The 15,056-nt window shown below is 49.0% G+C and overlaps 1 long non-coding RNA gene across 2 annotated transcripts in view; it reads right to left on the bottom strand.

Moving 5' to 3' along the window:
• LOC141990646 (uncharacterized) overlaps positions 1 to 2,449 on the bottom strand; it is an 87,517-nt gene extending 85,068 nt beyond the window's left edge. For both annotated transcript variants that reach the window (XR_012640225.1, XR_012640226.1), the window contains exon 1: positions 2,283 to 2,449. This is a non-coding gene — a long non-coding RNA (uncharacterized LOC141990646). The remainder of the gene's footprint in view (positions 1 to 2,282) is intronic.
• Positions 2,450 to 15,056: the final 12,607 nt, after the last annotated feature.

The following is a 15,056-nucleotide window of genomic DNA, read 5'->3' as shown; positions in this document are numbered from 1 at the left end:
CACAAAACCTGCAGACACATCTCCACTGCTACAATGATCAACACACTCCACAACACACCTTTCAAGATCCACGGGTCCTACGCATGCTAATTCCAATCACAACATGTGGTTTACCTCATCCAGTGCACTAAATGCCCCAACAACAACTATGTGGGTGAAACCAGAGAATCACTATGCTCACAAATGAACAGGAAAATGAAAGGACAAGAACTCCACATCATTTGTGGGTGAGCACTTCTCACAGAACAATCACTCTTGTATACGATCTATCAGCCCTCATCCTCAAAGGAAACCTGCACAACATTTTCAAAAAGACAGGCCTGGGAGTTGAAATTCATAACTTTGCTAGACACTAAAAATCATGGACTGAATAAAGATACTGGGTTGATGGTTTATTTACAACAATCTGTAAACCACTAACAGCCTCCCCCAACTGCTTTCTCCTCCGCCCCTTTACTTTCTTTCCTGTGACCTGAGGAGTGTTAACAGGCCACTTCACCTTGAATGGTCCCTTGAAATGCGCTAACTACGCTAAACAGTCTATTCCACCTTGTACTTAGCAAGGAGTGAAACTCCGAGGCTTTGTCTACTCTGGAACTTGTCTTTCTGGGGTGTTAAAAAAATAAAAACAAAAAAACCCACCCACGCTCCGGAAAAACAGAAGTTTAACTATGAAAAGCACCTGTGTGAACAGCGGGGTGTGTGCAGGAGCTGCTGCTGCTGCTCCTTGGGGGTGGAATTGCTGGGTCTGCGGGAGAGCTCTGTTGGCACTAACCATTTATTCTTGGCACACTTCTCTCTGTCCGCCCCTCCCCCCAAAAAGGAAACCTAAATCACCCAAAGGGAAGGGCTAAAATTAGCCATAAATGAGACAGACACAGGAGCTTAACAAACAATAGACACGTCCCACCAACTACAGCCAGAATAATCCCCTTTCCACACATCTCTGTGGGCACTCACCAGGATCATCGTCTTTCAGAGCTCCTGCCGCTACTCCCCTGCTGCCAAAGACTGAATTACCTCATCCCCATAGGGAGAATCCCAACTTAAATAACACCCCAGGCGCCTCCCCTTTCCCCACCAGCTCTTGGGAGGCCACAACAGCCATAAAGTAGAGGTAGCAGGGACAGATCAGCTCATTTCCAGGACACCACCAATAGAAGGAGGAACTGGGACCTGTATCCTTGGGTAGTTTATGCCTGTAGTTAAGCAGGACAGGTCTTGGCTGTGGATCTGAAGACTGTGGATTTAAATCACACCCATGATCCATGTGCGACTGAAAAAACATGCACATGTATAAAAGTTAGCAGGGGGGAGCCCAGTGTAACTGCTGGCTTCATTTCAAGTGGGAGAAAAGGAAGGTCTAGTAGGTAGGGTACTGAACTGAGCCTGGGAAGTCATTGGTTCTATTCCTAACTCAACCACAGAGGCCCAGATCTGACCTCAAAAGGTGTTTAGATGCTTAACTCCCACTGATTTCAATGCGAGTTAAGTGCCTAAATACCTTTAAGAATCTGGGCCAAGTTCCCTAGGTGACCCTGGGCTCGTCATTTAATTTCCCAGGGCCCCTATCAACGAAGAACAACACTCCCCTTCCCCACAAGCATTGCAGGGGTAGAATCACGAGGTGCACAGAGACTGCGGCGGCGGGGGCCAGATAAGTACCTCGACCGATTGCGGTTTACCTGGATTCCTTATGGCAGTCCCAGGATTACAGACAACCCAGGACCTGTGATCAGGTAACAGGGTTTAGTTCCTTGTTCGCCTTCACATCGGAAGGAAAACAGAGCGAATTCTGAGCCCCTCAAGTCACACCGGCGTCCGGTCCGGCCTCCCCGATCTCCACACGGAGCCGCTGCAGCTGCCCCGCGGCAGCACTTCAGCCTGGCCACTCCGCGGAGCGGCAGGGGCGGCTCTCCCGCCGCTGCCCTTCACCCACCTCCCCGAGCGATGCCAGCAGAGGTGATGGGGGACGAGTTACGGTCAGGTGCCCCCCCCCACAGATTTCTGCCCGGGTTTGCTGGCACCGCTCGGCCACATGCTCGCCGCCCCCCCCCCAGCAACCGGCGCCTCCGAGCTGCGCCCCCCAAGTAGGAGCAACAGCTGGGAGGCCGCTGCTTTCCGCCGGGGGGTGGGGGGGAGAAGAGTCTGCGAGCCAAACTTTTCCATTGTCCCCCCCCCCCGGCACGGGCAGATCCGGGCGGCAGGTAGCGAGAGGTGCGCGCTCCACCGCGTGTCTCCCCCCGGGAAGTTGGTCCAATGGCAGCTGGGACCTCACCTACCTCCTGCTCCGAAGGGAGAATTCCAACGGCCAAAGCGGCTCCCCCGGCACCGAGCCCCAGGCCGGGACCCTGTGGCCAGGCTCTGTCCCCGCAGCGCAGAGCGTGTCTCTCGCTGGAGACAGAGGGGTCTGGTCAGCCAGAGCGCCGGCGCCCACTGGGGAGGCGGGGCCTCCTCACAGGGCGGGTAGCCCGGGCTCAGCCACCTGGCGCGGAGGGGGGGCGGGGTCTGAGGGCGGGTAGCCCGGGGCTCAGCCACCTGGCGCGGAGGGGGGGCGGGGTCTGAGGGCGGGTAGCCCGGGGCTCAGCCACCTGGCGCGGAGGGGGGGCGGGGTCTGAGGGCGGGTAGCCCGGGGCTCAGCCACCTGGCGCGGAGGGGGGGGGGCGGGGTCTGAGGGCGGGTAGCCCGGGGCTCAGCCACCTGGCGCGGAGGGGGGGGGGCGGGGTCTGAGGGCGGGTAGCCCGGGGCTCAGCCACCTGGCGCGGGGGGGGGGGCGGGGTCTGAGGGCGGGTAGCCCGGGGCTCAGCCACCTGGCGCGGAGGGGGGGGCGGGGTCTGAGGGCGGGTAGCCCGGGGCTCAGCCACCTGGCGCGGAGGGGGGGGCGGGGTCTGAGGGCGGGTAGCCTGGGGCTCAGCCACCTGGCGCGGAGGGGGGGGCGGGGTCTGAGGGCGGGTAGCCCGGGGCTCAGCCACCTGGCGCGGAGGGGGGGGCGGGGTCTGAGGGCGGGTAGCCCGGGGAGCGGATCAATTGGTCTGACCCCTCCCAGCGCTCCTCTCCCCTCGCTGCGAACGGGGCGTAGCGAGCCCAGCGGGAGGCCGACTCGCACCCGCCTCACCCTGGCTCTAAACGCACGGCCGGGTTCGCGACTGGTGTGTTCTGCTCCGCCCCTCCGCCGCCCGGACCAATAGGAGCTCAGCATGCCTCTGGCTCGACAAGGGGGAGGGGATGCCGCCGGGTTTCGCCCGGGCCGCGCCTGTGAAGGGGCTGTCGGAACCTACTGCGCGTGCGCCTCTCCCGCCAGGTGGCCACCCGGTGGCAGCAAAGGGACTATAGAGACCCCTGTTTCGGGGGCTGCACAGGGGATATTGGTGGGCACCAGGTGGCTCTATGCAGGGTGATCCTTTAGCTCGGAAAAGCTAAGGACCCCACCCTCCCTCTGCGGGGAAGCAGGGGGACTCTACAGGTACTCGTGTGTAGGGACTGGGGAGGGCTGAGAATCCCTCTATAGGGGAAAGCATGGATGCTTCAGGGCCACCTGTACTGTCATAGAGGATTCTGAGCAAGGTCATCTGCAAGTGCACAGGAATAGTGGGACTGGGGTGGGTGAGAATCCATCTATGGGATGGGGGAAGAGACCTCTCCCTAGGGTCAACATAAGAGATCCTTGCATAGGACAAGAGGCCCCCATTCACTGTTTATTTTCCCGCATACTGTCTCTCACCCAGAGTCGAGTCTCCCTCCGCTGCCATGCAGCATCGTGTCCTGCACTGTCCAGCTTTCAGCCAAGGGACTCAGAACATCCTGACTTCTTTCTCCACCATGCAGGAGGGTTTCCTCTTCCTTGGGCCAGCACCGCTCTGCCCTGTCTGGGGCAACTGCGATCATTCCATAGAGACCAATTACTAAGGGACCCCTTCTGCCAGGTGTTGTCAGTAGCAGCAAGGACCCAGTAGAAATATCTAGAGGCTCCTCTTGAAATTAACAAGCACACTGGCTCAAGCTCAAGAAGCCTGGGGAAAACTAAATCCCCCTCCTTAGGTACCTTTGCCTCAGTTTCCCCACCTGCAGATCTGACAGTCCTGTGAACAAATATTCCTTTAGCACACCACTTCCCTCCTTTTCCTGCTACTGTCCTCCACTCTTGGTTTGCAGTCAGAAGTTAGTACTGCTCCCAGGACAGCATCTCTCACAGCCACTACTGTCTTCAGCCATAATATAAAGGTTGAGTTCTGGGGCTCTATTACATAACCAAGCTCTCAGTGATTCCAGGTCCTGTCGCTGCAAGGTAGGAGAAGACTCGCTATTGTCAAAGTTTGACTCAGACTCACAATTTATCAGACCACTCTGTTTTATTAGCAAAGCTGCTCTGCTAATACATTTAGAAGTGAGCCCCCCGAGTGGGGCTTGTGTCTCTTAATTTATACAGTTTTTTGGAGAACAAGTTACAGAGAAGTTACAGACAAAAGAAGAAAAAGATTTTAGTCACCACCCTTCGAGATCCCTGAGACCAGTCACGTATCTTCAATTACCTGCCACCCTTAACAATCTCCTTTAACAGCTTCCAGTTAACTTAACTAATTGCCCTTCACACCTTCCATTCTGATGCCTGCTTCTTAGACGTGCTGGCTCTATCTTAATTGCTTCTCCATTCAAAAGCTAACTGTCTCTACCTGTGCTCCCTCAGATACTTTGTAACATGTTTTGGCATGCCCTCTCATATACAATGTATCCAGCATGTCCCCTTATACAACGTTATACTTATACAATGTTATACTTCCACACTATGGAGTGCGCTCAGCTATATTATTATACTATCCAGCCTTAACAGAGAAAGGCTCAAGCAATCTGCATGAAGCCCGCCCCTTCACTGCAACGTGATGATGACATTAGACCGTTAACCCTGTATCTACGTAGAACCTCATAGTTAGGAGCACCAAACTGATCAGTCAACCACACACCGCATTTGGAACTAGAAGTATGCAATCAAGCAGCAGCAGTGACAAAAAAAAGCGGGGGGTGGAAATAGCAATTACAGTACAGTAGTACTGTGTTAAATGTAAACTACTAAAAATAAGAGGGAAAGTTTTCAAAAAAGATTTGACAAAGGTAAAAATACTGTTTCTGTGCTTGTTTCATTTAAATTAAGATGGTTAAAAGCAGAATCTTCTCCACAGAAAAGTTTCAAATCTGTATTAAATCAATGTTCAGTTGTAAACTTTTGAAAGAACACCCGTCACGTTTTGTTCAGTGTTACAAACACTTCAGAGTTACAAACAACCTCCATTTCCCAAGGCGCATTTCTAACTTTGAGTTTCTACCATATTGTGTTCCCGGGACCAGTGGGAGACCTCCCCCGAGACTAAGGGGATGAGCTACTGGACCCGGGATCAAATAAATACAGGGGGGGCAACAAAAGAGAAAACAGGAACAGGAGTGAGGTCATAGGGTCAAAAGCAGGGATCCAGAAGGGAACTGTCAACCCTGTGAATTGCAAATTTACACTGTCCCACTATGGCACACATCATTTTCTTCCCTGTATCAAGGAATGAATATCTGTATTCAAGTGCCTGATCTCATACTCCTGACACAATCTAGTCCCTTGAGCCAAGACTTGTCAGTTGAAAGGAGAATTGGAAATACTGCATTTCACAAAGCACAGACAGAAGAATGCCCAGCCAAATCCCTCCCCTTCCCATTCTTGCTAGCAGAGCAGAGCAGAGCACACCAGAGTCAGAAAGGCACATATTCTGCATGCTGATACCTGTTCCAGATGTTTGGTCCTATCTCCTGAATCTATCACCATGTGGCTGTTTCCAGAGCATTTACAAGCACATCCCCATCACTGACCCAAGAGTCAGGTTCAGTTTCTACACCCTGATCATGTGATGTGTTGGAGGGTCCCTCACCCCTGTTCCTGGGCTGCATGGGATCTGAATGGAGATCTGCCTCTGAGGAGATTAGAATCCAGGTGTTTCTGAGGGGCAGATCTGCTCTACCTCAGCGGAGAAGAGACAGACCCAGTGTTAAGATTCTGGGGATTCCCAGTTTAATTACTTAAGTGCTGAAAATGTGCCATTTATTGGGGAGCGACTGTCATCTCAAACGTTCCTTTGCCTTCCTTTCTCTAGGCAAAGCTGCAACAATGGCTTCCTAGACTTTAAGGGCAGAAGGGACAATGGGGTCTTTTGATCTGACCGCCTGTGTAACACAGGCCATAGAATTTCATCCGTTTGCCCCTGTACTGAGCCAAATAACATATGTGGGACTAAGTCTATCCCCCAGAAAGGCCTGCAGACTTGAAGACATCCAGAGATGGAGATCCACCGCTGCCCTCGGTAGTTTGTTCCAATGGAGCACCAATGAACATGTTACAGATCTCACTCCCATCAACTTGGATCACTGTATATCTACAGGAGCCTCAGGGCCTGTCTACATGGGGAAACTGACCAGCATGGCTGTAGGAGAAAAACTTTGGAAGTGGAGTAAGTAGTTGGGAATAGAACTTCTTTTATTTAGAACAGGGGGAGTTATACTGAAATAGCTACAGCACAATAAAATGGTCCCTTAGATTATGTGCGAACTACTTATGCTAAACTCTCTGTTCAATCTTGTATTTTGCTGTGACACCAAGTACCTTTCTCAGGCTATGTCTACACTAGCACTTTTGTTGGTAAAACTTTTGTCGGTCGGGGTGTGAAATAAACACAGGCCTGACTGACATAAGTTTCACTGACAGAAGCACCGGTCTGGACAGCACTATGTTGGTGGGAGACGTCCTCCCGCCGGCATAGCTACTGCCACTCATGGGGATGGTTTTATTATGCTGGTGGGAGAGAGCTCTCCCGCCAGTGTAGAGCGGCTACACGGGAGACCTTACAGTGGCGCAGCTTCAGTGGTGCAGCTGTAAGGTCTCTAATGTAGACATAGCCCCAGACCTGTGGAAGAGCTCTGTGTAGCTTGAAAGCTTGTTTCTTTCCCCAACAGAAGTTGGTCCACTAAAAGATATAACTGCACCCACCTTTGTCTCGCTAAGGCCCTTCAGTCTGGCAAGTAGTAGTTAACCAGCCTATTGAAAGTATTTACAGCACGGAGTGGAATCCCACATTCTTACTTTAGCCAGCTTTTTAAAAATCCACTAGTACCAGACAAAGAAGTTCATTTTTATCCACACAAACATCCCCCGGGATGTTAAATTTTATGTTATAGTCACTGTTACCAAGCGGTCCAGATCCTGTGTTCCACTTAGAACTAAATCAAGAATTGCCTCTCCTCTTACGGTTCCAGGACAAGCTGCTCCAAGAAGTAGTCATTTACAGTGTTAAGAAACTTTCTCTCTGCATCCCATCCTGAGATGACAGATCCCCATCCAGTCAATATGGGGATAGTTGAAATCCCCCATTATTACTGAGGTTTTTATTTTTATAGCCTCTTTAATCTCCCCAAGCATTTCACAGTCACGATCACCATCCTGGTCAGGTGATCCGCAATATGTCTCTACCTCTATATTCTTTTTATCCAAGCATGGGATTACTATCCATAGAGATTCTATGGTACAGTTCGGTTAATTTAAGATTTTTACTTCATTTGACTCCATGCTTTCTTTCACATATAGTGCCGCTCTCCCACCAGTACGACCAGTTCTGTCCTTCCAATATATTTTGTACCCTGGTATTACTGTGTCCCATTGATTATCCTCATTCCCCCAAGTTTCTGTGATGCCTGTTGTCATAAATATAAAGGGAAGGGTAACCACCTTTCTGTATACAGTGCTATAAAATCCCTCTTGGCCAGAGGTAAAACCCTTTCACCTGTAAAGGGTTAAGAAGCTAAGGTAACCTCACTGGCACCTGACCAAAATGACCAATGAGGAGACAAGATACTTTCAAATCTGGACGGGGTGGGGGAGGGGGAACAAAGGGTTCGTCTGTCTGTGTGATGCTTTTGCCAGGAACAGATCAGGAATGCAGCCTTACAACTGTTAGTTAGTAAGTAATCTAGCTAGTAATCGTTTTACAAAGGGGGGACACCAAAGCGTTAGATTTCCTTTTGTTTAATGGCTAGTAAAATAAGCTGTGCTGGATGGAATGTATATTCCTGTTTTTGTGTCTTTTTGTAACTTAAGGTTTTGCCTAGAGGGATTCTCTATGTTTTGAATCTGATTTCCCTGTAAGGTATTTACCATCCTGATTTTACAGAGATGATTCTTTTACCTTTTCTTTTATTAAAATTCTTCTTTTAAGAACCTGATTGATTTTTCATTGTTCTTAAGATCTAAGGGTTTGGGTCTGTGTTCACCTGTACAAATTGGTGAGGATTATTATCAAGCCTTCCCCAGGAAAGGGGGTATAGGGCTTGGAGGGATATTTTGGGGGAAGACATCTCCAAGTGGGCTCTTTCCCTGTTCTTTGTTTAAAACGCTTGGTGGTGGCAGCATACTGTTCAAGACAAGGCAAAGTTTGTACCTTGGGGAAGTTTTTAACCTAAGCTTGTAAGAATAAGCTTAGGGGGTCTTTCATGCAGGTCCCCACATCTGTACCCTAGAGTTCAGAGTAGGGACGGAACCTTGACACCTGTTATATCTATATCCTCATTTAATAGGAGGCACCCTAGTTCACCCATCTTAGTATTTAGACTTCTAGCATTTGTATATAAGCACTTTAAAAAATTGTCACTTTTTGGCTGTCTGCCATTATGTGATGTAATTGAATGGAACTCTTTCATTTCACCATTTCTCATCAGATCCTATCCGTATTTTATCATATTCCATCCTCTCCTCCTTACTTGGATATAGAGAATTTCCATTAATAGATCCTCCCCTAAAGCACTGGCTCTCAAGCTTTCCAGACTACTGTACCCCTTTCAGGGGTCTGATTTGTCTTGTGTACCCTCAAGTTTCACCTCACGTAAAAAGTACTTGCTTACAAAATCAGACATCAAAATACAAAAAAGCGCCCCAGCACACTATTACTTAAAAAGTGCTGACTTTTGCATTTTTACCATATAATCAGAAAATAAATCAACTGGAATATAAATATTGTGCTTACATTTCAGTGGATAGTGTAGAGAGGAGTATAAACAAGTCATTGTCTGTATGAAATTTTAGTTTGTACTGACTTTGTTAGTGCTTTTTATGTAACCTGCTGTGAAACTAGGCAAATATCTAGACGAGGTTGATGTAAACCCTGGAAGACCTCGGCGTACCCCCAGGAGTACATGGAGCCCTGGTTGAGAAACACTGCCCTAAGGGATGTCTCTGTCCGAACCACATGCTCCTCTGCACCTGTCTGCTTTCCCCTAGCCCTTAGTTTAAAAACTGCTCTACGACCTTTTTAATTTGACATGCCAGCCATCCTGTTCCATTTTGGTTTAAGTAGAGCCCATTCTTCCTGTATAGACTCCCCCTTTCCCAAAAGGCTTTCCAGTTCCTAATAAATCTAAACCCCTCCTCCTACACCATTGTCTCATCCACGCATTGAGACTCTGCAGTTCTGCCTGTCTGACCCTGCGCATGGAATTGGAAGCATTCGGAGAATGCTACCTTGGAGGTCCTGGACTTCAGTCTCTTACCTGGCAGCCTACATTTAGCCTCCAGGGCCTCTCTCCCATCCTTCCCTATGTCATTGGGACTTACATGTACCACAACCACCGGCTCCTCCCCAGCACTACACATACGTTTATCTAGATGTCTCGGGAGACCTGCAACCTTTGCACCAGGCAGGCAAGTCACCACACAGTTCTCCCGGTCATCGCAAACCCAGCTATCTATGTTTCTAATGACTGAATCCCCCATTACTATTACCTGTCTCTTCCTAATAACTAAAAAGAAAAGGAGTACTTGTGGCACCTTAGAGACTAACAAATTTGTTAGTGCCACAAGTACTCCTTTTCTTTTTGCAAATACAGACTAACACAGCTGCTACTCTGAAACCTTCCTAATAACTGGAGTTCCCTCCCTCAGAAGGGTATCCTCAGTAGGATACCATGACATCATCTGGGAGGAGGGTCCCAACTATGGGATCATGTCCCTCTGCTCCAGTTGGATGTTATCCTTCCCTGAGACTTTCATCCTCCTCAACAGCACAGGGGCTCAGACTGGGGGTGGGACCATTCTACTGTGTCCTGGAATGTCTCATCTATGTACCTTTCTGTCTCCCTTAGCTCCTCCAGTGCAGCCACTCTGGCCTCCAAAGCCCATACATGATATCTGAGGGGCAGAAGCTCCTTGCACTGAATGCACACGTACGCCACCCACCCATTGGGCAGCTAATCATACATGCTGCATTCAGTGCAATAAACTGGACAGCCCCCACTCTGTGGCTGGACTTCTGCCTGCATTCTCTTTTTACTCCTGCAGCTGTTTCCTTTATTGTTGTTTTTATCGGGGCTGTTTATTGCTTTAAGTTTAAAGAACGTTAATTAAGTGTATCTAGCCCCCCCCCCACACACACACACACACACTCACAAAACTCCCCTGTTAGCTGCTTCTGTTTGCTAGCTCCTCTGGTTGCTCAAGAACAGGTTTTTTAAAGCCCTGTTCTCCCTGAGTAGCCCCGCCCGCTCATTAAGGGGTGATGAACACTAAAGGGCTTGGGGGTCCAAGCCTGGTAAAGAAGCTCTCAACCTTGCCTAGCAGGCTGCTAGGCACAGCACAAGTGCCCCAACCAAACAGAGCACACTATTGTGACATTCTATATCTCGAGGGGAGCACCCTGTAACTCCCATATTCATCATGTATATATAATTGTGATATTTCATCTAAAGCATGCCAGGTGAGGTACTGGGGAAAAGTTATGATCTGCTGAAAGCCATTGTTCTATCTAAATAAGTATATTATTAGTGCATATGAAGTTATGAGATTGTGTTATCTGGTTGTCACTAAAATATGCTGTGGGATTGCCCAGATATTAGAGCCCCAGACAAGAACAAAGACGCTAACCAACATCATGGTGGGTATCAAACAACCATCAATAGCCATTGTCCAGCTACAATGCAAAGACTCACTTGCACAAGGCCACACCAGGGGAATTGCTCTACCTTGCCTGGTGACTCAGCAATGCCCTCCAGATATGCCTGGACTTGTGTTCTCCAAGCACAGGGACCAAGGGTCTAAAACACAACACAGTGGCCACATGCTTCATCCTTTCTCTTCTCCCCTACCTATGCTAAGCCAACGAGAAAGCTGGAGCTGAAGAGATTGTCCTGAGGCTAAGAGCAAAAGCCTGCATATGAAAGACTGTGACCAACCTGCAATATCCAGTGGAGTGAGAAAAACTGCTTAATCTAGATGTCACCCAGTCTATAGGTTGAGAGTTTAGACTGCATGCTTATCTTTTATTTTCTTTTGGTAACTACTCTGACTTTTTGCCTATCACTTACAATCACTTACAATCTCTCTTTTGTAATCATAAAGATGTTTTACTGTTTATCTTTACCAGCGAGTTTGCCTGAAGTGCTTGGTAAATCTGCTCAGGTCACAAAGGCTGGGGCATGTCCATTGTCCATTGATGAAGTGGTGAACCAAGTAATAAACTTGCATTGCTCAAGGGTCTTGAGCAGTACAAGACGGTATATTCCTGAGGTATAGTGCTGGGAGCTGGGGGGATTTGGCTGGTGCCTTTCTCCGTGTGATTCAAGAGTGGCTCTGGGAGTATTCATGCAGTATAACTGGGTGCGGGGCTCCACATGCGGTTGTGCTGAGTAGTAACAGCACCTGGAGGGGTTTGCTGCTTGCCACCAGTAAGGCATTGTGAGAGACAACCCAGGCTAGTTAGAAAAGGGGGCACAGCGCTCCCACAGTCCCAGGTTGCACCCCAGGGATCCCATCACAACTATGTACGTCAGTCAAGCAGCAAGCACCCCACAAACACACACACACGACAGACAACAAACTCACCCCAAGGGTCACATAGTCACTCCTCTGTCACCTGGAGAACTCCCTCACAAAAATCCTGTTAACTGCTCCTGTCCACTAGTTCCTCTGGTCGGTTAGGAGCAGTATTTTTAAACCCTGTTCTCCCTGAGTAGCCCCACCTCCTCGTTAAGGGTTGATAGATGCTAAAGGGCTTAAGGGATCAAAGCCTCATTAAGAAGCTCTCAGCCTTGCCTAGCAGGCCACTTGCCTAGCAGGTCAGCACGCAGGTGCCCCAAACAAACAGACCACACTATATACGTCAGTCAAGCAGGGAACACACCACAAACACACACACTAAAGACAACACGCTTACCCGAAGGTCACGTAGTCGCTCCTGCGTCCCCTGGAGAACTCCCTCGCAAAACTCCTGTTAGCTGCTCCTGGCCACTAGCTCGGAGGGAAGTATTTTCACACTTGTGGCGGCTGACAAAGACTAGCGTTGGTCTAAGTGTATATGTTAATTTTAGATTTCTACATCTGGACATCCCCATCGCACCCCGTGGCCCTGTCTCCACTTGCACTTATGTCGGCAAAACTTTTGTTGCTCAGGGGTGTGAAAAAAACATACGTTTTGCCGACATAAGTGCTCATGTGCACAGCACTGTCAGCGGGAGACGCACTCGACATGGCTACTGCTGCTCGTTGAGTCGACGGGCGAGCTCTCTCCCATCGGCAGAACGCGGCTACACGAGCACTCGGACGGTGGCGCAGGTGTATCGGTACAGCTGTGCGGCTGTAAGTGTAGACATGGCCTGACTCAGGGCGGGCAGGCAGCACAGCAGGAGGGGAAGGAGCTCTGCAGCACCAGGGCTTCCAGATCTGCAAGCCTGGGGCAGGAAAGAGGTAGAAGAGCAGCATTAGGGGTTGGAGTGTGGCTATTACTTACAGCACAGTAACACCAGGGAAACCCACTGAGGTTACAGAGCCATTGTGCCAACCACGGCATAGATACACATTGAGAGGGAGCCCAGGCTCCAAAGAGCTGTGTCTTTTTTCTCTTGTGGGAGGGGCAGGGCAACAAAAAATAAAATGCTGCATTGTTGTTTGCAGTGTTGTTGTAGCGGTCTTGGTCCCAGAATATGAGACAGACAAGCTGGGTGAGATATCACCTTTTATTGGCTCAACTTCCGTTGGTGAGAGAGACAAGCTTTCAAACCAGTTCGTCCTCTGGATTCTTTAGAGAGGGTTCCTGGAGGGGGCTCCCAAGTCTCCGTCCTCCATGCTGCTATTTTGACTTTACCCAAAAATGGTAAAAAGGTTTTGTTCTGCCATCAGACCATCAGTCCCTGAATTCCACTTTCCCTGTCTCCAACCGTGGCCAGTACCAGCTGTTTGACAGGAAGATGCAAGAAGCCTCAGCATGGGCACTTGTGGAATAAGCTGCCGAAGGGGGAAGTTTCTCCTCACCACTCAGGTCTACTGAGAAAAGGCCCAATTTATAACCTGTCAAATCATCCCTGTAATCAACAAGAACAAAGGTCCTTTCCCAGGTTCTGCACCTCCATGTTCGCAGCACATGTGGGTAAGGCAGCTGTCAGTCCCAGCAGCCAAGGGGACTTCTCTCTGGTCCCTGCCATTCTTGACTCCTCCACGGGACAGTTGGTTTCAAGAAATAGTCTTTTATTAATCCCTCCCTATCATCAGGGATTCCAGGTCCAGTAGCTGCCACGTAGAAGAAGACTTGCTATGGAATACACTCAACTATATAAGTGGCAGTCACAGATTTTTGCACCATAACTAAGAAAAGTCCTCTCTTATAATACAAATAATGAAACAAACATATGGAGACAACTAGGATGATGTCAGTCGAATCCAACCAAAACAGGTTAGTCATTTATTGGTAAATTCTGTTTTTCATCATAAGCAACCCAGATTCTCTAGTCTTAAAATTAAACTGTGGGTACTTTTCTTAACCACCACAACTATCAAAGCTAATAGAAACCATAGCTTTCTGTGATAAACATTCTGTGTCATTTTAAACCCCACATTACAAGGGAAAGTGACATATTTCAGTTGTATCTATATATTTTATGGAGTTTTCAATATATCCATTCTCATTATAAAAATGTAAGCCCTGCAAATAAAAGCCAAAAGGTAATTAAAATGGAAACATTATTTCCATAAACTGACACTGAAAATACCCATTAAATAAATTTGTTAGTCTAACACAGCTCCTACTTTGAAAGTCAGCTATATTATTATACTATCCAGCCTTAGCAGAGAAAGACTCAAGCAACTCCCATAACCCCCCCCCCCCAAACCCTAGATTTTTTTTTTTTCATTTGGCTTGCAGTTCACTACCCAGGGATTGTAGAGTGAGGTATAGGAAAGGGTGACCCCTTATTTAGGGCATATGCACTACCGTTCTTCTCCCTTTTAGTCATGCAATCAAGCAAATAACATTTCATCACCCCTACAGCCAAGATTTACATTCATTTTAATCCAAAATGGCCAAAAATGATCACACTGGCCAGGTGGGAGTCGACCATGCAAATGAGGACTCTGTTCACTCAATAGATGGTGAAGGGGGCTCCTTTTCTTCAAAGCCCTATCCAGATTTACATATGTCCATGGAGAGCCTAGAGCTGGGCTAGCAGAGAGGCTGAGGGTCAGGATTAAGGGGCATCGGCAGAGGTGTTTGGAGGTGGTGAGGAGCCCAGGGCTAGGAGAGCAGGGGGGGCTGTGGGTTGAGATAAAGGGGCATTGGCAGAGTTGTGGGGGAGAGACCAAGACTAGACTACTGCAGGAGGTGTGGGTCGGTATTGAGGGCCATAAGCAAAGTTGTGTCTTGGGGGAGCCCAGGGCAGGGATAGCCGGGGGAAATGCAGATCAGTCTTGAGGGGCATCAGCAGAGGTCTCTATATGTGGCAAGCAGGTAAGTCCAGGGCTGGGTGAGCAAGTAACAGTGGGGTCAAGATTTAGGGGCATTGGTAAATCGGTGTGGTTGGTGAGCCCAGGGTTGGGATGTCTGGGGGATTGTAGGACGATTGAGGTGCATTGAGGTTGGAACAGGGGGTGCTGGTTGGTCTCGTCAGGTTTGAATTGGGAGGCCGATGTTTTGTCCAGTCAAGAATTGAGGGTGGTGGTGGGGTTTCTCCAGGATGTAATTAGGGGAGATGAACCTCACGAATTAGGAACGTGCACC

Source organism: Natator depressus, chromosome 7 (assembly GCF_965152275.1).
Source record: "Natator depressus isolate rNatDep1 chromosome 7, rNatDep2.hap1, whole genome shotgun sequence".
NCBI classification, from domain to species: domain Eukaryota; kingdom Metazoa; phylum Chordata; order Testudines; family Cheloniidae; genus Natator; species Natator depressus.
Note: the sequence above shows the minus strand (reverse complement) of the source record. Positions and strands in the feature narration are given on the sequence as shown.